Raw genomic sequence first — 27,581 nt, forward strand, 5'->3', positions numbered from 1 at the left:
CAACCTAGTACCACGAATCTGCCTCAATCCCGCTTTCCCTCTAGGCCAGTCCTGAGACCTGGATCCGGGAGACTGCATGCTTCTCCTACCTGCTGGCACCCCTCCTCCCGCCACCTCTGCATGATTCTCAGAGACAGCACCCAGCATTCATTCAACTTGTACTGACTACCTGTGAAGTGCCAGCCTCACACACTGGCACACAGCCATTAACAGAACAAACACATCCTGTCCTGATGGATGCTTCACTCCAAGCTCTGCCCTGTTCTCTGTCTCGTCTGTGTCTCAGAGCAGTTGCTCTCCACCCCCCTGGGTCCTAGCTGACTTCTTCCTGTACCTGCTTAGGAAAAGCATGTCTATCTGTCTCGTGCCTAAGCAGGCGTTCCCTCTTTTATAGCTCCTACCCTCTCCCACCTGAAGGACAAAAAACCCCACTCTTCTCTTTCCCTTTCTGTTCTCCACCTTGCCCACCACGAGCTAATGACTTAGCGAACATTAATTTACATTTACAAAGCAGCTACTTTGTAACTCCCCTCTGTGGCCCCAAAGGGGGTCTGGCTTTGGCTCCTGCAATTGAGGAGGATGCTTGGCACCAGACTCTGACAACTTAGTGCCTCACATCTCCAAACAGTAGGTCCAGGCTTTTGCTGAGGGAAGCTGGAAGGATACTGCAGAATTCCTTTCCTGAGGGATCAGACCCAGTGCCTTGGGGCTTCATCGACTCATCAGTCATTCAACAGTGACAATTGCAGCAGCATGCGACGTGGTGCTGGGCACCGGGAATCCAGAAGTGATTAAGACACACCACAGTGCATGAGACCAACATGGACACAGAGACAATGATAACAAAGGCTGTAGGCAAAGCACAGAAGAAAGGAACTCTTGATTTTCCTGAGGAGATCAGGAATATTTCATAGAAGTGACATGCAGAGACAAAAAGCACAAGTGAAGAAAGTGTAAGCAGTGACACTGCTTCTGACTCTGCAACCTGTCAGCTCTGCAGAGAAGTAGTCTCTGCCTGCCTCCTGCGCACACAGAGCGGCTGCGCCTGTACAGGCATCAGTGTGTGTCGGCCTTGGTGGGGGCGGGTTGGTGTCAGTGTTTCATTTTGAGGAATGATGGAACAGCCAGAGAGGGAAGAGCTCAGAGGGCAAAGGGCAACCTCAAAGACCTCTGCTAGCCCCACCTTCACAACTCCTCTGTTTTGTCCCATCTACCCAGTCCTTGTGAAGTCTTCCTTCTGAGCACCTCGTGCATCTGTGGACTTCTCCCCTCTGCACCATCACCACGTAAATCAGACCCTCATCTCTCACCTTTCACTACACTGTCTCCTAACTAGCCTCCCAACTCCAATCTGACCCTCTTCCAGCCCTTTCTCCCACCGCAGCCATGGTGTCCTTTCTGAGGCACAAATCAAATCCCTTCTCTTCTTCGGCGGCCCCCACTGCCTTTGCCTGTGAGGCTGTCACGGGCCAGAGCCAGCCCCTGCTGATTCCTCCAGCCGGGCATCGCATGCTCGCCCTCCAGACCCAGGCTTGATGCCCCAGCCACGCAGCATTGCTCTCTCCGACCTCCATCTCTCACATGCTCTTTCTTCTTCCTAAACGCCTTGCCCTTCCCACCCCTGAACCTCCTCTTTGCATGACTGATCCATAGTCAAACTTGAGGTCTCAGCCTCGGCTTCCCGTCCCCTTTCCTGCCCCAGTCAGGGTGGGCACAGCCTCCCCCTCACCGCAGGGCAACATGATGGCCTGTTCAGCACCTGATTCCCCTTAGACCATGGGCTTGGAGGAGGTGAAACGGTGCCTGTTGGAGACTGCTGTATCTGCAGCTGGAAATCAGTTCTCGTTGAGTTAGAGGTGCTCAAGGTTTGTTAACAACTTGATACGCTGTGACTCCACCTTCAGCACTGTCTTTCCAACTAAAATGAAGCATGTTGGTAGCTTCTCCTGAAAAATAAGAGAGTCCAGAACTACTAGAGATGAGGAGAACCTTAGCAGTCACCAAGCTCAAACCTCAGGCGTCAACTGCAGGAACTGAGGCCCAAAGAGCAGTGGGTCCCGGAGGCTGTGGGGAGAAGCACAATTGTTGCTCTCATGTGATGTGTGCCCTTTTGGGGTACCTGCGCACGTCCCACACAACTCAGCCCTCAAGAGCCCTGACTCTTAGCAACTGCAAAGCATTTTCTCATCCTCATCTCATTTCTTGTGTGGCCACACAACACGCACAAAACTGGTTGGGCAGGTGACCTCAATGCCCTGGTTTTATTGATCAGGGAATTGAGGCTCAGAGAGCCCAAGCCGCAAGTCCCAGGGATGGAGGAAGGCTCCTCTGAAGCCAGACTCCACGCTCCACCCCGGCACCACACAGCATCTGGCCCGTTGCCCTTTCCCCACAGTAGGGTTGGGTGCCAGCGAGGAGCAGGACGATGCAGCTAACGCCATGTTGCCATGGCAGCACGTCTCCAGGATGCTGACAGGATAATAGCCCAACAGACCCACGGGACGAAAGACCCCAGCTGAACCTACACTGCATCCAGAACTGCAGGAGAAAATGGGCAGGCGGTAGCTCTCAAACCTGCCAGCGTTCAGCCAGGTGCTTGACTTCATTTAAGAAAATTATTTTTCATTTGGTCTCATGGGCAATAGACTGTGTCCCACCTTTTGACAAGGAGATCGGGAAGCCCGAGCTGACCTGACACATCCCTGCAGTTTCCAGATGCACACTTAACATTCTGCCAAAACTAATGTCTTTATTCCTAAAACCTTCCATTCACGTAGGGTAAGCAGTATCTGCCTGTGCTGTACGGAGCGTGCACTTCAGCCCTTATATTACCCAGAGGAATGAGCTGCTATTATGAAATCATTAAATTAATAACTTGGTAATATAGGCAGATATATAAAACAATCTGTTCATAGAACAAAGAAATTACTACGTTCCAAACATTCATAATTTAATTTAACAGCAAATTAAAGTAGCATACATAATTTTAGCCTCAAAATGTCAATAGAATTATGTGAACAGAGCGCCGAGTCCAACTGCGGGGCGTGCGTGCGCGTGCAGTTGGTGTGAGAGCCAGGCGGGGTGCGGGGCGACGTTTCCCTCCTGTGAGCCTCTCTTCTTCACAACAGAGAAGCAACTGGAAACAGATGAGGTGCCCGGCCTTTGATTAAGAATTTACTCTCGTTCAAGAGCCGGAGAGGAAGAAGGAAGCCAGTGCCTGCTGGCTGCCAGGACAGGCGCTGCGCAAACGGTCAAGTGGCAGAGGAGAGGGGTCCAGCGGGGCTGTGCCAGCGCTCCCTCGCGGAGGACAAGCGTCAGGGTCCACCAGGCCTAGATCAGGGGACCCTAGAGGGGAGATGGATCTTGTGAGTATGGGGATGAAATAACGGAAAGGGGGGTTGCTGGCAAATGTGGAATTATCTCCATGGAATGACCAGACGGGACTATTCTCCTGCCCCAGCATTTGGCAAGAACTAGCCCTCCCGCCCCGGGCAGCTCTGAGGGGGGTCAGGAGTAAAGTAAGCTGGAAAGGCTCGGACTCGCTCTGCTCAGCTCCACAGACCACCTGCCTCCTGGGAGTCAAGGGAGGCTGCGCCGCAGACGGGAGCCACTCGGCTGCAGAAGTTCTTGACACCGCTCCGGAAGCTTGGCAGTGGCTCCTGTTAATGCGGGAAGAGTACAACAGCTTTCTATGTGAGCCGGCTTGGCCTCCGCCCCAGCTCTTCCCACCTCTGAGGCATTACAGCTACTCTTGCTCTCATGAATTGTTTTGCAAGGACGATGCCTATCCTGTTCTCATGGACTTTCAGCACTGGAAGGGACCTGCGAAGTCTGTAAGTCCAGCCACTCTTCAAAAAAACAAAATACACACAGGCACTGACAGAATTTGGCACACAATTTCAGGAAATTCCTGTATCCCATTGATGAACCCTAAATTTGAAGACATGAAGCACGGAACTAAAGAGTAATGTGCATCTAGTACCTAAGGTAGGAAACAGAGAGTAAGACAGGAATTCACAGAAGGCTTCCTGGAGGAAGGGGAACCCTTGGACCTGCAGCATGGTTAAGCCTTAGATAAGAAGATAGGAGGAGGAATAGATGGAGCCAAGATTTAAGAGAATAAAAAATGAAAGCATGAGTGCATGAAGGATGGTAAGTGTTCCGCGGATGAGGGGTAGGAGAGGAAAGAAAGCGTTCTATGGAGAAAAGCCTTAATAACACAAATTTTTAAACAAAAGCCATATCAAGCTTTTATCCTCTTAGAAATACTTATTTTCTGTGAGCATGAATGGTGAACTAGAAGAGGAAAGATTAGAAGCAGGTAATCCAGTTCGTAAAGCACCATAGCAGTTGGGGGTGAGGGGGGCAGCCGCAAGACTAAAATCAGCTCAGTAGGCATGGAAAGGAGGGCACAGGAGGGACATCATGAAGGCGCCTTGAAGGACTTCCGAATTGTTGGTGGGTTAGTCTGCACAGGCTGCCTGCTGTACCAGACAGCCACTCGGTCTCAGGGGCTTACCTCAGGGAAGGTTTGCTTCTCATTCACATCCCAGCACAGCGTGGGTGAATGCAGGGGCTTCATCCACGCAGACATTCGGGGACCCAGGGTCCTTCCACCTTGTGGCCCCAACATGGTCCACACAGACCTCCACTGGGTACGTCTCCACTCTGCATATGGGCAGCAGATAAGGGAAGAGAGACAGCATGGAGAGTTGCATGGAAACTTTTACCACCGCCCAGAAGGTAGTAAACATCCTCTCTGCGCAGATTTTTTTATCCAGACCTCATTCATGTAACTGCTAGGAGGCAGGAAACGTAGTCTAGCTGTTCGAGAGGACAAGGGAAACAATTTCCCAGTTTCTACAGCTGGCCATGAAAGGAGAGGGACAAGAAGTCAAGGGTGATTATTGCCTGGGAACTAGAAGATTGATGGGACCACTGACACACATGAGAAAATTCAGAGGGAAAAGTACCAGGATCTCAAGCCTGACATTGTACCTCCGTATGTCTAACAACTAAAATAACCCAAGAGAATTATAAAATAGATTTGCTCGGACATGTAGTTGTAACATGATCCCAGAAGCTTAGCATAACAATATGGCTCTTTCTTACATGATACAAGAAGTAAAGTGGTTAGATGTGGCACCAAAAGCATAGGCAACAGGAGATAATTTGGACTTCATCAAAATTAAAAACTGCCGTGCATCAAAGGACACTCTCAGAGGAGTAAAAAGGCAACCCACGGAAGAGGAGGAAATATTTGCAAATCATTTACCAGATAAGGAATTAACATACAGAATACATAAAGAAATCTTACGACTCGGCAACGAAAATCAAGCAACCTGATTTAAAAACGGACAAAGGACTTGAATAGACATTTCTCCAAAGGAGATAGACAAATAGCCAATAGAGCAGCCGGCCCCGTGGCCGAGTGGTTACGTTCATGCCTTGGGAGCCCCAGGTTTTGCCGGTTCGGATCCTGGGCACTGACATGGTACAGCTCATCAGGCCACGCTGAGGCGGCGTCCCACACGCCACAACTAGAAGGACCCACAACTAAGGTATACAACTACATACCGGGGGGCTTTGGGGAGAAGAAGGAAAAAAAAAAGGAAGATTAGCAACAGATGCTCAGGTGCCAATCTTTAAAAAAAATTAAAAATAGCCAATAAGTACATGAAAAGATTCTCAGCATTATTAGTCACTAAAGAAATGCAAATCAAAACCACAATGAGACATGACTTCACACCCATTAGGATAGCTATTATCAAAAAAACCAAAACAGAAAATAAGAAGTGAAGTGTTGGTGAGGATGCGGAGAAATAGGAACCCTTGCGCATTGCTTACAGGAACGCAAAATGATGTAGCTCCTGTGGGAAACTGCATGATAGTTCCTAAAACAATTAAACACGACATTCCACTGTGATCCAGCAATTTCACTGGGTATATACACAAAAGAATTGACAGCAGGGCCTTGAAAATGGCTGTTTGTACACCAATGTTCACAGCAACATTATTACAATAACCAAAAGGTACAAGCAACCCGAATGTCCATCGACAGATGAATGGGTAAACAAAATATGGTTTGTGCATATAATAGCATACCACTCAACCTTTAAAAAGAGGAGATTTGGCAGCTGGCCCCGTGGCGTAGTGGTTCAGTTCATACATTCCACTTCAGCGGCCTGGGGTTCACGAGTTTGGATCCTGGGTGCAGACCCACACGTCACGCTTCAGCTACACTATGGCAGCGTCTCGTATACAAAACAGAGGAAGACTGACACAGATGTTAGCTTAGGGACAATCTTCCTCAATGAAAAAGAAGACTGGCAACAGATGTTAGTTCAGGGCCAATCTTCCTCACCAAAAAGAAAAAGAGGAAATTTAGACATACGCTACAATTTGGATGATCCTTGAAGCCATTATGCTAAGTGAAATAAGCCAGTCACAAAAGAGCAAATATTGTTATTCCATTTACATGAGGTCCCTAGAGTAGTCAAATTCATAGAGACAGAAAGTTGAGTGGTGTTTGCCAGGGCTGGGCGGTGGGGGAACGGGGAATTAGTGTTTAATGGGGACAGAGCTTCAGTTTGGGAAGATGAAAAAGTTCTGGAGATGGATGGTGGTGACGATTGCACAACAATGTGAAGGAACTTAATGCCACCTAACTGCACACTCAAAAATGGTTAAAATAGTAAATTTTATGTTATGCATATTTTACCATAATAAAAAAAAGAAGTAACATGGGTAAGTTAGTTTCCCTAAAAATGCAGACTCTGTTAAAACATGACTGGCTTATGAGAGATTCTCTGAAACGCTCTAACCACATGACTGCATCACCATCATCTCAGTTCTTCAGCCCCAACCTGCTTCTCCTGGATTGTCCGTCTCAGTCCATGTAGACACGTGCTCCCAGGAGCCAGGTTAGAGACCACACTGTCCTCTTCCCTCGTGTAGGCCTCCAGGACGAGCAGGCAAGTCTCTCAGATCCACCCCCGCTTTTCTCTCCATCGCCCAGTCACCGCTTCATTTTCTTAGCTCGCTTCATTCTCACCGCTTCACAAAAGCTTAGCTCACTGTTTCTCACACTGACAATTCAAACGGCCTCCAAGCAAGTCCCCAGCCTCTCAGTCTCATCCAACCTTCCTCTTGTGTGCGGTAGTCTTCCCGCCGCAAGCTGCAGTCTGGTTTGCCTTGCTCTCAGGCAGGCACTGTGCAAACTGCGTGCACGGTCCCATCTCACCCTCCCCAGGGGCAGATGCCCTTCCACTGCCCCGTTTACAAAAGAGGAAAAGCAAGACTGGAGAGCTTCAGCCATTGGGTCATTGTGTACATAGCTGACAAGTGGCAAAGCTAGGACTCCCACCCAGGCCATCAAACACCGATTAATCATGACAGCTAGCACCGACTCAGGGCTAACTATGCATCTGGCGTGCTCCTAAGTGCTTTAAACTTAACAGTCTGTGTAATTCTCACAACCACCCCACGAAACGAGACAATGGTGAACCCCATTTTACACTTGAGGATATCAAGGCGGAGAGGTTAGGTAATATTGCCCAAAGAAACTCAACTGGCAAAGAGTGGAACAGAGATTCAAACCCCGGGCAGTCTGGCTCAAGAGCACGGCAGACTCTCACAGTATTAGGCCCCTCCCTTCCCCCAAAACCTACAGAATCAACGCCACCCTCTGTAGCCTGAGAACCGAGCCCAGCCCCAGCTGGCCGTAGTCAACCTTCCACCGCTTCCAATGCGGCACCCAAGTGAACGGGCCCCTCCAACACCACACGCTGCTCCTGCACCCTGGGGCGTCCCTCAGAACCTCTCCACTCTTAAACACCATATTCTTCTCTACAAGGGTCAGTTGACTGTCATCCACTCGATGCCACCTGATATCCAGGACCCATTTAAAATTCATTCATTTGGCCAAATTTACCAAATACTTTCTGTGGCCAGTTTGTGTGCTGAGTGCTGGGGACACACTGGTGAATGAAACAAAGTTCCCGTCCTTAAAACAGTGCCAAACAAGCGTCATCATTTGGTCCTACTCATGGATCCTTAGATTATCATGATGATTTCTTTGTCTCTGTTGCTACATTGTGGGCTCCCAGAGGTCAAGATGACATCTTATCAAGCTCTGTGTCCCTCTCCATGGACCTCCATCTTGGTAGATAAACTCAGAAAATGTGTTCAACGCATCGATGCGTGAATGACTCAATGGGCCCCATTAAACTACAAATCTCATAAAATAAACCTAGCCTCCCAGAGTGAGTCACGAGCTGGAGAAGCTGAGTGTCTTCTGCAGAACTGGCCTCTGCGTCATCTGCTAGACTTGCTCTCTCACTGTTAGTAATGTTCATTTGCATAGCAGTCAACATTTTACAAAATATTTTCACAGCCATTTTCTCACTTGATTCTCCATGCTAGGGAAATATAATCTTTTGCATTGGCTTTAAATTAATTTTCTATATGTTCATAAGCATATTTTGATTGCTTCTGATTAAGCTGTCAAACCAAAGAAGTCTGCAGAAAATAAACACAATGTTCCCAGAGTGGTGATCTGGAGTGAGAGTAGCTGGGCTCAAAGAGTCTTGGAACTGAATCCTTACCTGTTCAAGGGGGCACCAACCTCATTGAGGGAAATGAGGACACACAGAACTTGGCACAGAGTAAATACTCAATAAAGATGATAAAGGTATGTTGTTCTTTTTTCTTTTTTGGTGAGGAAGATTGGCCCCAAGCTAACATCTGTTGCCAATCTTCCCCCCTTTTTTCCTCCCCAAAGCCCCAGTACATACTTGTATATCCTAGTTGTAAGTCTTTTTAGTTCTGCTATGTGGGATGCCACCACAGCACAGCTTTATGAGCAGTGCATAGGTCCGTGCCCAGGATCTAAACCAGTGAACCCCAGGCCACCAAAGTGGAGCACACAAACCTAACCATCACGCCACTGGGCCGGCCCCTAAATTGTTCTTTACTAATAATAGTAGCAAGGCAAGAATTAGGTTGTTGAACAGATCAGGAAACTGAGGCCCCAAGAAAAAGGGTTTAAGTGACTTTCTCACGTCACAGAGTGAGTTTGCCTTAAACCCCAAAATGAAGGTCATTCCTAGGCCTCAGTCTTTCCTGAAAGCTTAGTTCCTCACGGAACCCCGCCCAGTCTTCCCCGGGACCCTAAGCAAGCTCCAGACCAGCGTCCTTTCCCCGGAAGGCTGCCCCTTCCCTGCCTGGAGTGGCTTGCTAGACGTCCCAGCTCAACATGCTCATTCGAAAGACATGATGTTTGCCATTGGTTTGAAATTAATTTGCTGTAATTTATACCAGTGTATTTTGATTGCTTTTGATTAAGTTTAACAAACTAAAGAAGTCTGCTGAAATTAAACATCAAAGTAAACAACCCCTTTTCTAAGGCTCCTTGTGCATAATTATCAGCCTTGTCATTCTTGCTGAATATATCCATTCTGTGACAGCCCTTGTGCCTGGGTAGTGGTAATTAATACAGAATCCCAAAATCAATTCCAGAGAAATCCTCTAAAATCAAGGGAAGCTCATTTGCATAACTTCTAAAATGCAGGAATGAATTGTTTTGAAACCGAGATGAAAAGAAAAGGGCTTTTACAGGTCAGGGTTCTTCGCAAAAATAAATAAAACTGGCTGCATATTTAATATTGGGTTCGCTGTAAAGAAAAATAAGCATTTGGTGGAAAGTATGAATAAACAGGTAAATGGCTCTTTGGAGCCGTCACTTTGCAGAAAGCCTCACCAAAATTAATGGCTAATAATTAACCACCCAAGCAACTAATGGGTTGAGAAAAGTTCACAGGCAGCTTTGCAACATTGTTGAAAATGATGAAAATTGAAGTTAATATCATTTTATTAAAATGTGGGAAAATAATTTAAATATTTTTATAAGGAAAAAAAGACCTCTCCAGGCCTGCATTCATTTGCTCACTCACGCGGGGAGACGGGGAACAAACAGCCGCTTTGGAGCGGAGCGGCCTGGCGGCAAATCCCCCGCCGCTTGGCAGCTGTGCAACTCTGAGCACAGGACCCGGTCTCCTGCCGCCTCGGGATGCTCACTGCAAACAGGGGCAGCCCACCCGACTCCCGCTGCTCTAAGGGGTGCTGGGAAGAGGGGCGCCGGGAAGAGGGCCGGCCGTGCTCGCGCGCGCTGCTCCTCTGCGCTGCCCGTGCCTCTGGTGCGGCTCTTCCCCGCGCACATCCACTATCAGCGACATGCAGAATATTCATCAAGAGCTTGTCAGGCCCTGTGCTGAGCGCTTTTCTGGCATTATCACTTTAATGCTCGCAATAACCCTATGAGAAAGTTACCACTAGTACCATCTTTTACAAGTTTAAACCACCTCTCTAACGAGGAAACCCAGGCGTGGAGAGGGCGGCCGGCTGTGCGAGGAGCTGGTCCCTGAGAGCGCGGCCCGCGTGCTCAGCCACCGCGCTCCGTGGCGCCTGGGGAGGGGTCTCCAACCCGGAAGCGCACGGATGAGCCTCAGGAGGCGACACAACCTCTGGAAATAGACATGAAAACGCTAGTATATGTGCATTTTGTGGAGGAGTGTCCAAAACATTCATGCGATTCTCACAGGAGTCCTCGACCCCCCAAAAGTTGAGAGGCCCCGTTGGGGACACTTTACATGGAACCAGGCCCGACAGCCTAGACTGCTTTGCTGTTTGAAGCGCAGCCCGGAGACCAGCAGCATCGGCGTCACCTGGGAGCTTGTGAGAAATTGCAAATCTTGGGCCGCGTTCCAGAGACACTGAGTCAGAATCACGGTCTTAGCAAGATCGCTAGGAGACTGCTGGGTCCCTAATCCAGCCTGAGGGGCAAGGAGGGCCGCCTGAAATAAACCCCGAACGCTGAGAAAGAATCAGCCAAGGGACAACGGGGGTGGGCAAGGACGTCAAACAGGGGGAAATGCCCGAGCAAACGGTTGGGGGATGCAACCTCAGGGATGCCCCGGAGCCACGGCAGGTCGACTGGCTGGTGTGTGCAGCTCCAGAGGGATGAGGTGAACGGGATCCTTCCGGCCGAGCTAAGGGCTTGGACTGCGTGCAGATGAGGGGAGCCGCTGGGAGCGGCTGCTTGAGCAGGAGCCTGAGGTGGTCAGATGCGATCAGAACATCACTCAGGTGTCAGATCAGAGGCTGGACACAGCCCACCCTACGAGTCACTGAGAAGAATCCTCGCCGCCCACCCATCGCGTCCCCGTGCTTGTTCGCAACTCATCCACGCTGCGCCCTGCTTCTGCCCCCGAATAGTGGGGACCAAGTCCCTCTGACTGTGACTAGACAGGTAGGCGGTTAACACAACAGCTGATGGCACGGTTAGACACAGCTCCGTGACGGCAGGCCCGCGGCACCCATCCAGCCCCACCCAGTGGGGACCTGCTGAAGGAAAGTATAACAGGGAGATTGTCAGGGTTTCCCCAGGAGCACTTAACTCCCCGCACAAGCCTAAGAGTCCTCGGCAAGAGGGACCGTGTCTGGCTCCTGCAGGTCTGTCCCACTGCAAGGGCGCGCGAGAAGCTGGAGCAGACATCCTGCTGCAATCTGACCGGGTACCAGGTCTGTGACCTTGAGACTGAAGGAGGAGTATCGGGAGCTGGTGCCGCCCCTGCCCCTCAGAGGCTGCAGCTGGGAGCTGGGGCTTCACAGGCCGTGCTTCCTTACCTTCTCGGCCTCTGCCCTGTCCTCTCACACTTGTACCCTGGAAGACAAGCATCTATTATGCACCTTGCATATGCCAGGAAGTAGAGGGCAGAGCGAGAAACACAAACACAGGTAAGTGGGAGTCCCCCTCCTCCAGGAGCTTGTGTTCACGTAGAGGAACACGGCATATACACAGAAAAAGAGAGGGGTGCGGGCCCCCCGCCCAGAAGATTCTGCACACGGACACCTTTGCCTCGCAGTGCCCTGAGCGGCCTTTGAGGCTGGCTTCATGGCCCCTGTGCTGGCCCGTTCCCCGGCAGGCGGGGCGAACGTTGATCCCAAGGCTGGCTGCCAGCGGATGTGTAGTTGGTGTCCGCTCCGCCAAGCTCCGCGTGCCCCAGCACTGTGCCCGGGCCGCCCAGGCCAGGGTGCCCCTCTAATTCAGAGAAAAGCCCCATGGGGGCGGGTGGCAGCCATGCTCCACAGAAAAGCCAGGGCTTCCCCAAAGACCAGCCCGGCCTCTGCCCAGGGAAGGAGAACAAGGAGGAGAAGCTTCACTTTGTGTGCGCCTAGCCCGGCCCCCATGCTGTGCTGCAGCCGTGCAGGCGGGGGCCAGCAGAATTCTGACAACAGCCCCGTGCGTTCAGGCTCCTTAGCTCCATCCACAGATGGAAACACCACGGCTCAGAGAGGTGGAGTTGATCCCCAAGTTGTGAGGGGCTGAGGAATGCCATTGGGACCGAACCTGGCTCGATCCTGCTCAAGGCCCAGCTGCCTTGTCCCCCCAGCAGAGGCAGGGCGCCCTGGCCGCCAGCTGGACTCCCGTCCTTCCCCTGTCATGCCTGTTTCCTAGTCCCTCTTTCACGGGCAACATTAAACAAGAAAGTAAAATCAATGGGAAATAATAAGTGTTAAAAAACAACTCCACAAAAACACAAACTTAAAAACAATAAAATGAAAGGACGGCTTTAAAAAACCATTGTGCAAAATCAGTACGGGAACGCCAGCCATGGAGATTCATCTGGATTTTAAAATCTCAAACGATAAAACAGCGCAGAGAGGCAGGTCAGAGGCCGGCGCAGGGAGCACGTGTTTTAAAAGATGGGGGACAATTGAGGAGCTGGACTCCTGTCCCATCCCCCCAACCCTGGTGGGCAGAGGCAGCATTCATAGCAGTGGTGCCCGGAAGGCTTCCTGGAGGAGGTGGTGTTTTAGCCGACCTTTGAAGCTGGGCTACCATTTGGGAAGGCAGTCTCCTCAGGAGAGGAGAACTATTAACAAACCGTCATGGAGGCAAGAGATGACGCAGAATTTTGGAGGAATGGGGTGGCAGTCAGCCTGACCAGAGCAAGTTGTTCCCCTAGGGGAGGGGTGATGCAGAGGGACCAAGAGCTGGTTTGGGACCAGCAGGGAGAACCCCAAGCCAGCCCTGTCCAGGAGTTTGGACTGAGGTCAGCTGTTCCCCGTGGAACGAGGAGAGAGGCCATAGGACCCCTCCAGGAAGCTTCGAGGTCACCTGTGGCTGTGTCCCAGCTGGAGGGGAGGGCTGAAGGGCGGCATCGCTGACTCAAGGTCATAAACCATGTGAGAGGCTCAGGCAGGGCCGGGTCCCGAGGGAGCTGAGCCCTTTGCTGAAAAAGGACTTGGCCCAATTTTGCTTCCCGGGGTGACTATGTGTCAGGAGGATGTACAGGCTCCTTACAGAACAGCAATTCTTCCTGGCAGCGTGTGAGAAGTCTGGCGGGGCTGCTGACCGGCCTCTCCTCTGACCAGGCGATGGGCCGGGGGGTCAGCTCAACGATGGCTATTAGAGTCGGGGAGGAGAGGAATGCAAAGAGCACGTGAGTGATGGCAGAGAGGGGACGGAAGGGAGGATGGTCCCTCGTAACTCTAGGCAGTCTTTAAGCAAATCACGGGCCTGCGGCAACCGCTCCCTCTTCCTCCCGTCACACTCACACATCTCTCCCCTCTTCCCCCACCCCAACACACGCACTCACAGGTGCACACACACTCACCCATGCACTCACAAACTCCCACACGCACACTCGCATGTGGAGACATTCACACACTTGCTTTCCCACACACAGGTTCACACACTCACATACACACTCACACACAGGCATAACCTGCCAAGCTTCAGCTCAGATTCCTGAAGTTTTCATCAGCCTCAGCAAAATGAGTTAACAAAAAGGGCAATGCAGTGAATTCTTCCCAATGCTGTATATATTCAATTTAAAGGACTACAGGCCAGACTAGTGGTATAGCAGACCGGGGTTCATGGGTTCAGATCCCAGGCCCAGACCTATGCACCGCTCATCAGCCATGCTGTGGCGGCATCCCACATACAAAGTAGAGGAAGACAGGCACAGATGTTAGCTCAAGGCCAATCATCCTCAGCAAAAAGGGAAGGATTGGCAGTGGATGTTAGCTCAGGGCTTATCTTCCTCAAAAAAATTAATTAATTAAAAAAATAAATAAAAGAGTACAAGTCATTCTGAGATTATGTCCTTTCTGTCTTCTTCTGTTTGGGGCAGGAGGATGTTAGAATATCCTTTCTTTTAGGAAAGGGTGATAACAGATGGCAGGGTTTTTTCTTCAAGTACTTTCTTGGCAAAACACAAAGGTAATCCTCTATGAGTTTCCAACCCTTATTTGTTTCTTCTGGTCTGTGAGCTCCAAAGCCAGGAAGCGCTGTCCTGGGCTGAACCGCTGGGTTCTGAGAAAGGTCAAGCCGCTCTTGCCTCCGGGCCTGTAAGCTGGAAGCTCCATTGTCCTGGTCTCCCTGCTGCCCTCGGATTGTTCATTCCCCACATCTCTCTCTGGGAAGCACCGAACCCCAAGGCAGGACTGTGCCTCAGCCCCGTTCCCCCCCACCACCATGGCCGTCCTCAACCCAGGAAGAGCATCCTCACCAGAAACCACTCTGCTGGCGCCTGATCTTGGGCTTCCAACCTCTAGAACTGTGAGCAAACCAGTGTCCATTGTCTAAGCCCCCTCATCTGTGTTCTCTTGATATGGCAGCCTGAGAAGACTAAGACAGGGGTCTTCTGGCTCGCTCTCTGCCCAGCCTGGCCCCACGGGCTGCAGTCAACCTCTGCCTGAGAGCACAGCTTTCTTAAAGCTTTTCCTGCCAGCTGAGTCCCTGTGGGTCACCACTTGGTGCACCAGGTGCACAGTTCTACAACACCACATGGCATAGATTAAGGAACAGGCTTTGTGGAAACAGAGAGATGTACAGGCCTCAGTCAGTCCAAGGAGAGAAGGCACAAGGTCCCCATCCTCCCATTGCCCCACAGAGAGGTGTCCAACTCCTCTGCTGGACACGTCACTGTGGTCCCCATTGCAGTGGAGACTGCCCTCCCCATCTGCTCCCTCTGAATAGGGTGGATGTGGAGCAAGACTGCCAGTCGTGGGAGAATTAGATTACTTTGATGCCAAGTAGGCTGGGTTTGGGTGCCTACTGTTTACAGGATTGACTGGGGGAGCCAGATACCCAGTACCTGGGTAGCTCCAGAATCCTTTTCCTAGCACTCCTGCTCCTTGCACCAGATTCGCTGTTGCTGATAACAGAGAGGACCAAGGCTGCCTGTCTTCGGTGCTCCTGGCTCCACGCCCTCAACCTGCTCTCCTGGCAGCTACATCCTCACTGAGCTCTAGCCTCCCACCCTACCCTCCAGGACCCTTCACTCTGAAGCCTGGGACTTGGGCAAGGCAGGCACCATTCCCTTCTGTCCAGGAAGTTCACCCTATTTCTACTCTCCCTACTCCCGCCCACGGGCTGCTCCATCCAACCTCCCACCACCAGAGACGCCAGGTGAGAAGCAGGCAGCAGGGTCATGTTCTTATTCACCCCCAACTCTTGCCAGCCCACACCAGCATTGCTTGGGCTCCCTCACTGCCTCACATGCCATTCCCATGATAACACCAGGAAGAGCCTGCCAGCGCCCCGTTCTTCGGGAATCCAGCAGGAGAGAGCCTGTGCAGCCCAGTGTCCGTGAGTGATTATCTTCTTCCTCATCATTGCCTTTGGAAGGGGATGCTTCCCACCCCAACATAATAAGAAAGGAGAAGTCATAGAATGCCTCACAGACAAGTGAGTCATGACTGCCCAAATCCATCCTCTCATCTCCCGGACGTGAGTGGGTAGAGGCTGGGGCCATGACTGGGGTGGCAGGGCCGGTTCTGTTACCCCTTTGTAGGTCCTGGAGGGAGTGTCTGGACATATGTGGGCCCAAGACACCGATTCTGAGCAACAGTAGAAGTCCCACTGAACATGCTGTTACAGTGGAGCTGCGGCAGGAAGATGGACCACAGAGGAGAGGAGGCTTGGTGGGCACCGCTGGGTTCCCACTCCCATTCCCCAAAGGCTGGCCCAGTCCCACAGGTCCTCTGGAAGCCACTCTCCAACCTCCCCTCTGCCACGGGTACATGTGCTCCCATCTGCTAGACAGACCCTAACCCAGGGATGACCGATCACAATAGAAATAGGCATGTGTCATGGGCTGAATTGCATAGCTCCAACATTCGCATGTTGAAGTCCTAACCTCCAGGATCTCAGAAAGTGGCGTATTTGGAGACAGGGTCTTTAAAGAGGTGATTAAGTTAAAGCTCGCTCAGTAGTGTGGGCCCTAATCCAGTGTGAATGGGGTGCTTGTAAGAAGAGGAGATGAGGACACAGACACACAGACGGATGACCATGTGAGGACACGGGGAGGAGACAGCGTCTGCAAGCCCAGGAGAGAGCCCTCAAAGGAAACCCACCCTCCCTGTGCCTTGATCATGGACTTGCAGCCTCTGGACCTGTGAGAAAACACGTTTCCGTCATTTACACCACCCCATCTGTGGCATCACACACCAGGCCTCGTCGTTGGAGAAGGCTTCCTGCCCGTCACCTCTCCTCGCCTCACTGGAGCCTCTGAGAGCCCGTGAGCAGCAGGGCAGAGGTCGTTGCTCCCATTTGAAGGCTGAGGAAGCTGAGGCTCAAAGCAGATGAGTAAGCTGGGAGGATCTGAGCCTCCAGAAACCTGGCTCTTTCCTCTTCACCATGTTTCCTCCCTGTCTGCTCAGTCTGGCAGCAGGAGAACTCCGGCTGTCCCCCAGCACTCGCAGGCCTTGGGGGAGGCTGGTGACTGTCTCACTCTCGCCACATCCCATCGTCCCCCGCCCTGCACCATCCCTCAGGCTTTCCACCCTGGACCCCACAGGCGGCTCTGGGCTGCTTGGACTGGTCAGCGTTCTGGATGCCATCATTTCCCCAGACATCCACACCCACTTCTTCTTGCAGGATGAGTCTGCCCATGGCTAGGTTGGCAGCTGAACTGCAGTTAATAACAGGCTGAGCAGGTGTCCCACTGAGAAGCTGGGTGTTAATGGCTTGTTAGTGGACGGGGGCGGTAGAAAAGTTCAGTTAGTGAAAGAAATACCTGTGCACCACCCCTGGGGGTTGGAAAAGGAGCAAGAAGAGGGGGTGCTGGGAAGCAGGGGGAGAGAGGAGGGGAAGGGAAAGATCAAACCAAAAAGGGAGAGTAAAGGAAAGAAAAGAGGAGACAGAAGGAGAGAAAGAGATGCGGAAGAGAACAGAAGAAGTTAGGCAGTCCCCAGGGAGGACCACTGACACAGCCAGAGCAAGGAAAGTCCTGGACTCCTTACCCTGGTTTTGTGGATGTCATTTCAATCTGTGAAATGCAAAGAACGCTTCTGGATTTGAGAAGTTACAAACCAGCAGAGAAGGGACCACTCTGTGTCTGTCCTCCCCTTCCCTTCTCCAAGCATCCTTTCCCCTCCGTTGCTACCCTTTCTCGGCTTCACTCTTTTACACTCCCATTTCCTTACCACTCCCTGTAGCCCCCACCCCTCTTCTCAGCAGCACAAATCCACATTTTCTCCTGTTGATTTGCTCTCTCTCAGCCTAAAGCGTGATAAACAAGCACAGCGCACAATGTTCTTTCTGTCGGGCGGCTGTGCGGCTTGCTGAATGTGCGAGGCTGGCCCTGGCTGCTGTGCCAAGCCTGAGAGCCACGCATGCACATCTTCACCATGACGCAGGTGGTTACACTCAGTCGTGTACTTACATGGGCTTGGGGTATTTATAGACATGCGTGTCTGTAACTAACTTACAGAGGCCTTGGCCCTTTGACCTGCTGTCATAGGGGACTTCACATAAATTATGCTACCCATTCTCAAAACAGTTCAGAAAGGGAATTTTCCCTGTTTTTCTGAGCAGAGAGGGCTCAGAGGCACGATATTACCAGCTACCATTTATTGAACATCTATTACGTGCTGGGGCTTCACATACATTCTCTCTGATCTTTCTAACAAAGCTCTGAATGGACATTTGTACCTCACTTTACAGATGAGGAAACTGAGTCTCAGCTGGGTTGAGAAACTCTGCACGAGTCCTGTGGAAGGTCACTGGTGGTCTGAGGCTGAAGCCAGAGTCTTTCTGATATATCACCGAAGAGAATTCATATCACCTTCAACATACAAGTCAGCTGCAGCCAGCTCGGTCTGCTCATCACCATGAAATTACTTTTCTAGTCTTCACACATCTTTGTATTCACAATGCCCAGCGCATTTTTCTGGACACAGAATGGACACAATAAATGGTCATGGATAATGAGAAAGTCCTATGAGCAGCAGAACCTTGATCACCCAGAACTCTGCCAGTGCAGACTCAGTAACGGAGCAAACCGGTGAGCTGCTATTTTAAGTGAAACAGGCAAGTCACAGCAAAATAGACTTGTCTCCGATGCTAACATTTTGAAGATTCCCCCTCATTTCAGGTCAATGGACTAGACAGCCAATGGGGTGGGTTGAGGAGAATATGTATGCTTGCAGGGGGGCCAGCGTCCTGCCCCGACAGTCTGTGAATCCATCTACCATCTTGCTCAGAGAGAACTGGTAAATACAAGCTTGACCCCAAGGCCCAAGAAAACTCCTAGCATTCAACAGAATCAAGAGGCATGATGGGGGCCTACTGTGTTCTGGGCATTGCCTTAGGTGTTGGATGGAGTCGAGAATTATAATACCAACCCCAGGATGTGAATTACATTATAGTAACTGAAGCAGGAAAACAGTCAGAGATAACAAGAAAACTTCCAACAGTCAGAGTGGGAAAGTGCAGCCTGTTGAGTTGACTCTCAGTTAACTCAACAATTCAATTACCCAAGCTAACCAGTCTCAGTTAATCAAGGTTACAATGCAGTTTGGATTGACTCTACAGATTACTTATACCCTGATGACCAAAGCGTTCCATAAATGTATCCTTCCTGGATGTAACATAGAAGTCTTGCTTTCAGTTCTCCTCAGTTACACTCCACGAGCCGCTTCCATCAGTGGCTCCTCTAATCCTGCAATCAACCTCTTTCTGAGCATGTTTCTGAGAATGGGGAGGGGAGCGAAAAGAGACCGGGCTACAGGTCAGCCAGGCCTTAGCTTGACCCTGGCCATCCACTTACTATGAGCCTTATGACACCAGGCCAGTTGGTTTACCCTTCAGGTCCTCAGTTTCCTCATTTTTAATGTGGGGACGGTAATACCTACTCCTTGGAGTTGCTTATTTTTTCAAGTAAATCCTCGCTTTGCTCCAGATAAGTTTTAAGGAGGCTTATGGGACTACATCAGGGCAAGAAGAGAAAGGTTGAAACTGACAGTAAAAATGAAAAGGAATTAAGGTAGGGATAAAGCAGAAGCCAGAAATGAGGCTGCAAGAGTGAAGATGATGATGATCTAGGAGTTGGCCACATGCTTGACCTCAAACATTCTAGAAGCCAGTGTGGAAAGGGAAGTTTGATCATTTAGGTGATTCATAGGGTTCCTAAGAGAAACGCAGATGACCAGAGGTAGCGCTGCCCTCGGCGCTCAGACCAGCGAGGAGCGTCCCAGAGAAGCCTTTCTGGGAGGACCACGCGTGATGCAATGAGCAACATCCTTGTAGTAAACACCACCGAGTTTTGTTTGCAACCACCCTCAATATGGACTGGGAGCATCCCACCAAAGCCCCATCTAGTGAAAGCAGGAGGATTCAGGGGAGGCATACGGGGAGGACAGAGTGGTGGGGTCTCAGCGCCCAACTCTGGTGATGTGACTTAATCTAGAATAGATTTTAGATTATTTAGACTTTAGATTCCAGGTTGTCATTTGAACAATCTCCTTAGATGTTGTTTCTCTTAGTAGAGTTTTTTAAAAGTCTTTATCTCTTTTGAGAGATGAAGAGTTCAGGGTTGCTCGCCCCAAAAAGCACCCATGGTGCAGCTAGTCTGGGCTGCCATTTCAGACCCATGCGCCTTAACCAGCAGCAGAGCCAAGGGCCACACTGCTGAGCCGAGGCGCCCCTCAAGGAGAATGGCTGAGGAGAAGCCGTCCCTCTCCCAACCTGGGGCACCAGCCAGCAGGAAAAGCAAGCGCCTCCTTAGTCGAGAGTCAGACCCATCCCAGAGCACAGATGGATGGTGAGCAAGGCCATCCCGTGAGGAGTGGCCATGAGAGTTCTAGCCTGGAATGTCTGAAGTTGGTGTGCATAGGAACAAAGTGTGTGGGCTTTCACAGCAAACCCTTACACGTGCCAGGCTGCTCCCAGAACCCTAAGTGTCACAAGTCCTGTAACCTCACCAGGAAGCTACTACTGTTCACAAATGAAGAAATGAGGTCCAGGGCCACACAACTAATAAGTGGCAAAACATAGATTTGAACCCAGGTAGTTGGAGCCAAAGTCTGTGCTCCTCATCACACATTGTTTTTATCTATAAAGCAGGTGTTAGAAGTCATCTACCCACATCGGTAGTTGCTTCTGTGATATGGCTCTGGAGGCCTCCTTCTGGCGCGGGTCTCAGACTCCTTGTCTCTCCAGGCCACTCCTAGTTCAAGGTGATGAAAAATATGATCTGAATATAAAACGGTGCGTGCCTTTCCATTCACCATGCGGGGCCGGGGGGCCGGGGCTCTTGCCCCCTGCATCCAGAAGATAATAGCAAACCATTAAGAAACAAATTGAAATGATTTGCTCAAAACACAGGGTTCAAAACACTTCCCTGATTTTACTGCTCCAGCTGCTGCCCCTGACCACTCATAAAATGGTGCTACCAGGCACGTGCAAGTATCAACGGCTGTGGGTCTCTGATGAGCTCGTGTATTAGTTCATAATCAATGCGAAGGCTGAGGAAGAGTCAGCAGAAACGGCACATGATCTAATATTGTTCCTGGTGGACTTCACACCAGGTGGTAGTTAGTTAAAAATACGGTCTGTGGTTGAAAAGCCTGTCTGCTCCTCACATAAAACATTGGCCTGAAAAACCCAGGCTTCAGTTAGTTCATCAAAGGTATGTTTTTTTTTTGGAATGTCCGAAAACCAGCGAATCTGTATTGGAGAGAAGCAGAGAGACCTTTTTAAGACAGGATGGACTGTCATCTTTGCCCAGCCAGTCCGCCAACGCTCATAGAGTCACAACGGCGAGTGAGTTATCAGGGCAGGGAACCCAGCATCCGGAGTCCAGTAACAGCTCCAGACGCAAGCGCTCTTCCTCTGGCGTGGTATTCAGCCACAGCTTTGCATACAAGGTGCTACGGTTTTCCACAATGGGACGGGCTTCACCAGGAGCAGTTAGGGATCTGCAGACGCCGGGCTGAACAGCTTTTAGAGCCGGGAAATAAGTCCCTGAGAGCTCGTCTGAACTCGGAGCTGCGGTCTCATTCTGCAGGTTTGTGCCTCAGGTCATTGTCCTGAAATCAGTTTTTATTATCAGATCTATCAGCCACACTTAGGTCATCTCACCAAGTTTTATTACAACTAAGTGTTTTCCAGACAGTGTAAAATTTATGACAGATTTTAAATTTGAGAAGGTCCCAGTTGGACGCTTCTGATTTTTGGCTTGCACAGATTTCACCCATGCAGTTAATTTTGTGTATGTGTGCATTTTGGTTTTGGGGGGTTTTGTTTTTTGTTTTGTTTGGCTTTTTGTTTGTTTGTTTTTAAAGATTGGCACCTGAGTTAACATCTGTTGCCAATCTTTTTCTTTCTTTTTTTTTCCTTCTTCTTCTTCTTCTTCTTCTCCCCAAAGCCCCGGTACATAGTTGTGTATTTTAGTTGTGGGTCCTTCTAGTTGTGGCATGTGGAATGCCGCCTCAGCATGGCCTGATGAGCGGTGCCATGTCCGCGCCCAGGATCCGAGCCGGCGAAACCCCGGGCCACCAAAGCAGAGCACGCGAACTTAACCACTCGGCCACAGGCCTGGCCCCTGTTTTGTTTTTGACCATTAAATAGTTCTTATTAAACCAGGCACCGGGAGAACCCACTTTTGCCAGAACACTTGGCAACTAAATCCAATTTTAAGTTTCCTACATTCTGCTAGTAAGTGGGACCCCTACCTCAAGAACCAGGAGAGAGAATATATTGAGATTCCAAACAGTTTGAAAGCTCTTCTGCTCATCCAACTCTTTTCAGGTCTCTAACGATTACAGGACAAAACTGTAGACCAGTGGATTGGGACATCTCGTCCATGGTTTGAACAAGAGAGACATAATCCCTTTCTACCTGATCCGTATTATCCATCCTTTAGAGGCTGTTCACCCAAGGTGGGCTGCCTTTAAGAGAGTCAATAGTGCGAGAGGTGTCACGCTAGAGAAGAAGTGCCACTAAAATTGCCCCCAGATGTACTCCACGAGCTGCTGTTCCACACCGCGGGTGCCACTCATACATGAGTTCACTGAGAAGTTTCCATTCAGTCAGTTCCACTGTCCCTAAAGGTTTGCTGCGCAGAGAAGTGATTTAGCCATCTCCCGGTAGCTCAGTGGAGGCCGAGCAGAGCTGCTGCCAATTCCACACTCAAGACCCCCGACAACCAGCTCCAAGAGGAGCACAAATAAAGAAAGTTCAAAATATCATTTTTACAGGACCGTGTGTCCAAAGATGCCATGCACGCCCTGGCAGGGGAGTCTGAGTGTTACGACAAAGCACATCCAGCTTGCCAGGATTGACTCGGGAAGAAAAATACCCCTGTCGTGTGAGTCGGTGGATCTGACAGCAGTTCCTCGAGTTTGACAGAGATAAGACTGGCTAGTCCACCTTTATTTCTGCCAAAGTTATTTTTTCCCTGATGGCTAGAGAGATAAAAGACCTAAAACTGTAACATGGGCAGGTGAAAATTGTAAAATCAGGTTCTTTTCAAACAGAAAATGTTTATAAAAAAGAAAAAGCTTCAAAACAGGTAAACCTCTAAGCTCTTATCTTTGGGGCCCCGAAAGGCCACATACCCAGAAGGAAATCGTAGTCACTGTGGAGCTCGCTCCGGGACGTGTACCTGGTCTAGAAAATGCTGGCATTGGTTTTTCTCATTGACTAGGCACCTTCCAGGGAATCTTCTTTCTGTGAACCAACAGGCCTATTGGGCAGGCAAGCTCAACTCCGGCCAAAGGGGAGATTCTCTGAGAGGTGGAGATCATCCTGGAAGCATCAGTTGAGGAAGTGGACAAAGGACAATGCCCATAGGCTGTTACCAGGAAGAGGGGAATCAGGTACTTTTCTGGGACAGCTGAGGGGTGGTAGTGAGACCATCCCTCAATCAGGAGCAAGCTAGAGAAGGGGTCATACAGTTGTGTTTGGTGGCAGCAGAGGGGAGGTGATCCTTCTGGTCGAGTGGTAGAGAAACAAACCACAAGAGGAGAGAGCTGCCCCAGTAGGAACCTCATGGAGAACTGACGGGGGTTTGGAGCACCATCCATGTGGACTAGGAGTTAATAGTAGACTGAGGCAGCTTCCAGGGACTCTGCTGTCCATTGGTGCATTAGGCCAAGGATTCCTGCAGTTCACCTGCCAAGCTAACCTCGTGCTTCAAGGGCACAAAGCACTGTTCCCATGATCTGACAAAGGGAGGGCACTTCCTCCTAAAAGCTGCCTGGACCCACAAAGCAAAGGGGCATCTAATCCATTTTTACAGCCTCAATCAGGGTGACCTTGGCCCCAGGGACAAGGCAGGGGGCCCAAGAGGAGCCACATTGCAGGCTGGCTCTCCCTCAGCCCTATCAAGAAAGGAAGCGGGACAACTGGGCGATATATATGGGTGCCCTCAGGGGTATCTGTTGGGAACATCAGCACTACATGATTCTCAATCAAGGCCAAGCAAGGGAAATGACAAGCATGTCTCTCCTGGGATGCACCTTCCTCTTGCCAATCTGCCTGAGTCATGACACACTGATTGGCATGTGTCTTTGTCAGCTCTGGCTGCCATAACAAAATGCCATAGCCTGGGTGGCTTACACAACAGAAATTTATTTTCTCACAGTTCTGGGGGCCGGAGGTCTAAGGTAAGGGTGTCATCACTGTCAGGTCCGGATGAGAGCTCTCTTCCTGGCTTGCAGGTGGCCTCCATCTTACCACGTCCTCACATGACAAAGAGAGCAAGCTCTGGTGTTTCTCCTTGTAAGGGCACTAATCCCTTTATAAGGGGCCCACCCTCATGGCCTCATCTAACCCTAGTCACCTCCCAAAGGCTTCATCTCCAAATACCCTCACGTTGGGGGTTGGGGCTTCAACCCAATTCAACTGACACAATTCAGTCCAGAGCGGCACGTTTTGCCATGAAGATCTTCATTAACAAGCAACACTGTTTCAACACATCAGCCTGGCTGTTAGCATGGCAAGTCTACGGTTCAGAAGGGGCAATTAAAAGAGATAATAGACAAAGTGACTTGCTGGAATAAGTGCTCATCAGATATTAGTCCCTCACCCCAAATGCTGCCCCTTTCCTTCCCGACCCCCTTTCCAAACCCTATGCTCTGACTCTAAACCTCAAAGGTCTTCCAAATTCGCTGTTCCAACACGACTAAGACACGCTGGCTTCTGGAAACGTCAAACAGAACAGATCACTAACTTGAAATATCTGTCAGACACTATTGTAGAAAAATTGGAAACTGAGGAAAAATAAGGGAATCTCTCCACCCACAAGGTGTGCAAAGAGCAGAGACTCCAACCATTACCACCACGTATTCTTGAGACCAGCACTGTGCTAGGTGCAGAGGGACTTACGGGGGAAGGTCCTCAAAGAGCTCACGTTACCTTAAAAAGGAGCAATGAAGTTGTAAATTATGTGGTTCTGGCTAAGCACGGCAAGGGCTTGGAGGAGAGAGAGGTCTGGGTCAGCCAGAACAGTCAAGGAAGGGTTTTTGGAGGTGACACAGGGGAGCTTGAGCTTGAAAGATGGACAAACATTTTAGAGAGAAGAGGGAGAGTTTTGTCAGGCAGGAGCAGGAGCACAGAGCAGAGACCCGACAGGGGAAAAGGCATGAGGAGACCTGTGTGGCTGGAATGGCGGCTAGGTGTTAGGATGCACTCATTCATTGACTCATTCTTTAATTCATTAATAAACATTTATTGAGCACCTATTATGTAACAGGTGCTATTCTAGCTAAAAGGGACACAGTAGTGAACAAAAAAATCCCTGATCTCATGGAGTTTGCATTCTAATACGGAAGGAAAAAACCAAATAAACACTTATTGTCAGATGGGAAGAAAAATAAAGGAGGATTACATTTTCCAGTCAAGTAGGAGGGACCATCACCCTCCTACCTAAAGCATTCAAAACAATGACAAAATATATACTGCAGTGGTTCTTAAGACACCAAATACCAGCACCAATGAACAGCAACTCCTAAGAGAAGTAAACTCCTACAAGAAGTAAATACAGTGAGCCCTGCAGAAGCCTCAGTTTGAGGGAGTTTTCAGGTCAAGGCACAAGGAGGAGGAACAAGATGAAGCCAAACAGTCTCCTTTAGTGTGGAGATAGAGCTTAGCATCCAGGGAGACCAAGGCCGCTAGAGGTCCCAGGACAGAGTAAAAGAGGAGAGACATGCACGGAGAGATAACACTGGAGACAAGGAGAAGGATCCCTCTGAGTATTCAGCTGAGTACTGATCAGCACATGTGTGTGGAAAATATCCAAAGCCAGAGAAAGGACCATCTAAAAAGATTAGAGGTAACAGTGCCCAGTGTTCACACAGGGCCAGGAACAGTGCCGTTCCCATCAGCCATACTGTAAAACTTCATAATTCCAGAGTCTTGCCTTAAGAGTTTGGAATAACAAGCCCTAGACTGATTACTGCTGTGATCCCACCTAACAAATCTTAAGCACAAGACCTAAAAAGGTCAAACTTTTTCCAATTTCACCACAGACTATTTCATCACAGAACAAAGCTCAAGAATGTTTATATGAAAATAAAAATATCCAGCACTCAACAAGGTAAAAGCTACAATGGCTAGCATCCAATCAAAAATTACAAGACAGACAAAGAAACAGGAGAATAGAATCCATGATAAGGAGAAAAAGGAATTAATTGAAACCAACTCAAAATTGATATATTAGAATTAGCAGACAAGGATATTAAACAGTTATTATAACTATAATTCAAAAAGCTAAGTCGGGATATGAAAGACACAAAGAAGTTGGACTTCTAGAGATAAAAATTACAATATGTGAGATAAAACTGAATGGTTTAAAATTAATAGAAGATTAGACATTTCAGAAGAAAACATTGGTGTACTTTGAAAATATATCAATAGAAACTATTGAAAATAAAACTCAGAAAGAAAAAAGAATTTTTTAAATGAGCAGAGCATTGGTAAGTTGTGGAACAACTTCAAGTGGCCTCATATATGTGTAATTGGAGTCAAAGTAGGAGAGAGAAAAGGGGAAGACAGAAGAATATTTGGATATTGGCTGAGATGTTTCCAAATTACAAATCCATAGATTCAAGAATCTCAATAAATGCTAAGCACAAGAAACATGCACAAAACTACACCAAGGCACAACATAATCAAATTGCTTAAAACAAATGATACATAGACTATCTTACAAGCAGCCAGAGGGAAAAAAGGCATGTACAGAGGAACAAGGATACTATGGCAGCAGACAGCTCATCAGCAACAGTGCAAGATAGAAAGCAGTGAAGCAACATCTTTAAGTTACTGAAAGAAAATTCTCTAGAAGCAAAACTATCTTTAAAAAAGAAAGGCAAAATAATGACTTTTGAGACATACAAAAACTGAAAGAGTTCATTGCCAGCAAACCTAGAGTACAAGAAATGGTAAAGAAAGTCCTAGAGGCAGAAGGCAACTCATACCAGATGAAAATATAGATCTACAAAAAGGAATGGAAAGCCTGAGATATGGTAAATACATTAGTAAAGATATAAGATTTGTTTCTTACTGTTTAAATATCACTAAAAGATAATTAGTTACACAAAAATAATCACAATGTAGTGTGGAGTTTATAACACATATAAAAGTAAAATGTGTGGCAACAACTGCACAAAGGATGTTAGGAGAGAAACGGAAGTATACTATTATAAGGTTCTCATGTTATACATGAACTACTATAATATCACTTACAGGTAGGCTGATAACTTAAATATGTATATTATAAACCCTAGAGCAACCACCAAAATAACAAAACAAAGAGTTGTAATCAGCTTACAAATGGAATAATAAAAATAATCAGTTAATCCAAAATGAGACAAAAAAGAGGAAAGTGAGAACAAAGAATAGATGGCACATGTAGAAAACAACTATCAAGGTAATAGATTTAAATATAACTATATTAATAATCACATTAAGTATGAATGATCTAAATAATCCAAATGAAAGGCCGTGATTGTTAGATTGGGGGAAAAAGCAAGACCTGATTGTATGCCACCTATAAGAAATACACCTTAAATATAAAAGCACAAATATGTTAAAAGCAAAAGGATAGCAAAGGATATAACATGCTAACACTACTGAAAAGAAAGCTGGAGTGGCTGTAGTAATACCAGAAAAAGTAGATCATGGAGCAAAGAATATAATCAGAGGTAAAGAAAGTCATTTCATAATGATAAGATGGTCAATTCGTCCAGAGGACAAAACATCCCCAAAAAGGCAAGGCAGCTAATAA

At 48.9% G+C, this 27,581-nt stretch overlaps 1 long non-coding RNA gene across 1 annotated transcript; it reads right to left on the minus strand.

Moving 5' to 3' along the window:
- Positions 1-2,925: 2,925 nt before the first annotated feature.
- LOC139082018 (uncharacterized) lies at positions 2,926-4,756 on the minus strand. The gene is made up of 3 exons (XR_011537642.1): positions 4,520-4,756; positions 3,544-3,659; positions 2,926-3,345 (listed from the first exon to the last, which is right to left on the minus strand). It is a non-coding gene; the product is annotated as an uncharacterized lncRNA (long non-coding RNA).
- Between the last annotated feature and the right edge of the window lie 22,825 nt (positions 4,757-27,581).

Source organism: Equus przewalskii, chromosome 2 (assembly GCF_037783145.1).
Source record: "Equus przewalskii isolate Varuska chromosome 2, EquPr2, whole genome shotgun sequence".
NCBI classification, from domain to species: Eukaryota; Metazoa; Chordata; class Mammalia; order Perissodactyla; family Equidae; genus Equus; species Equus przewalskii.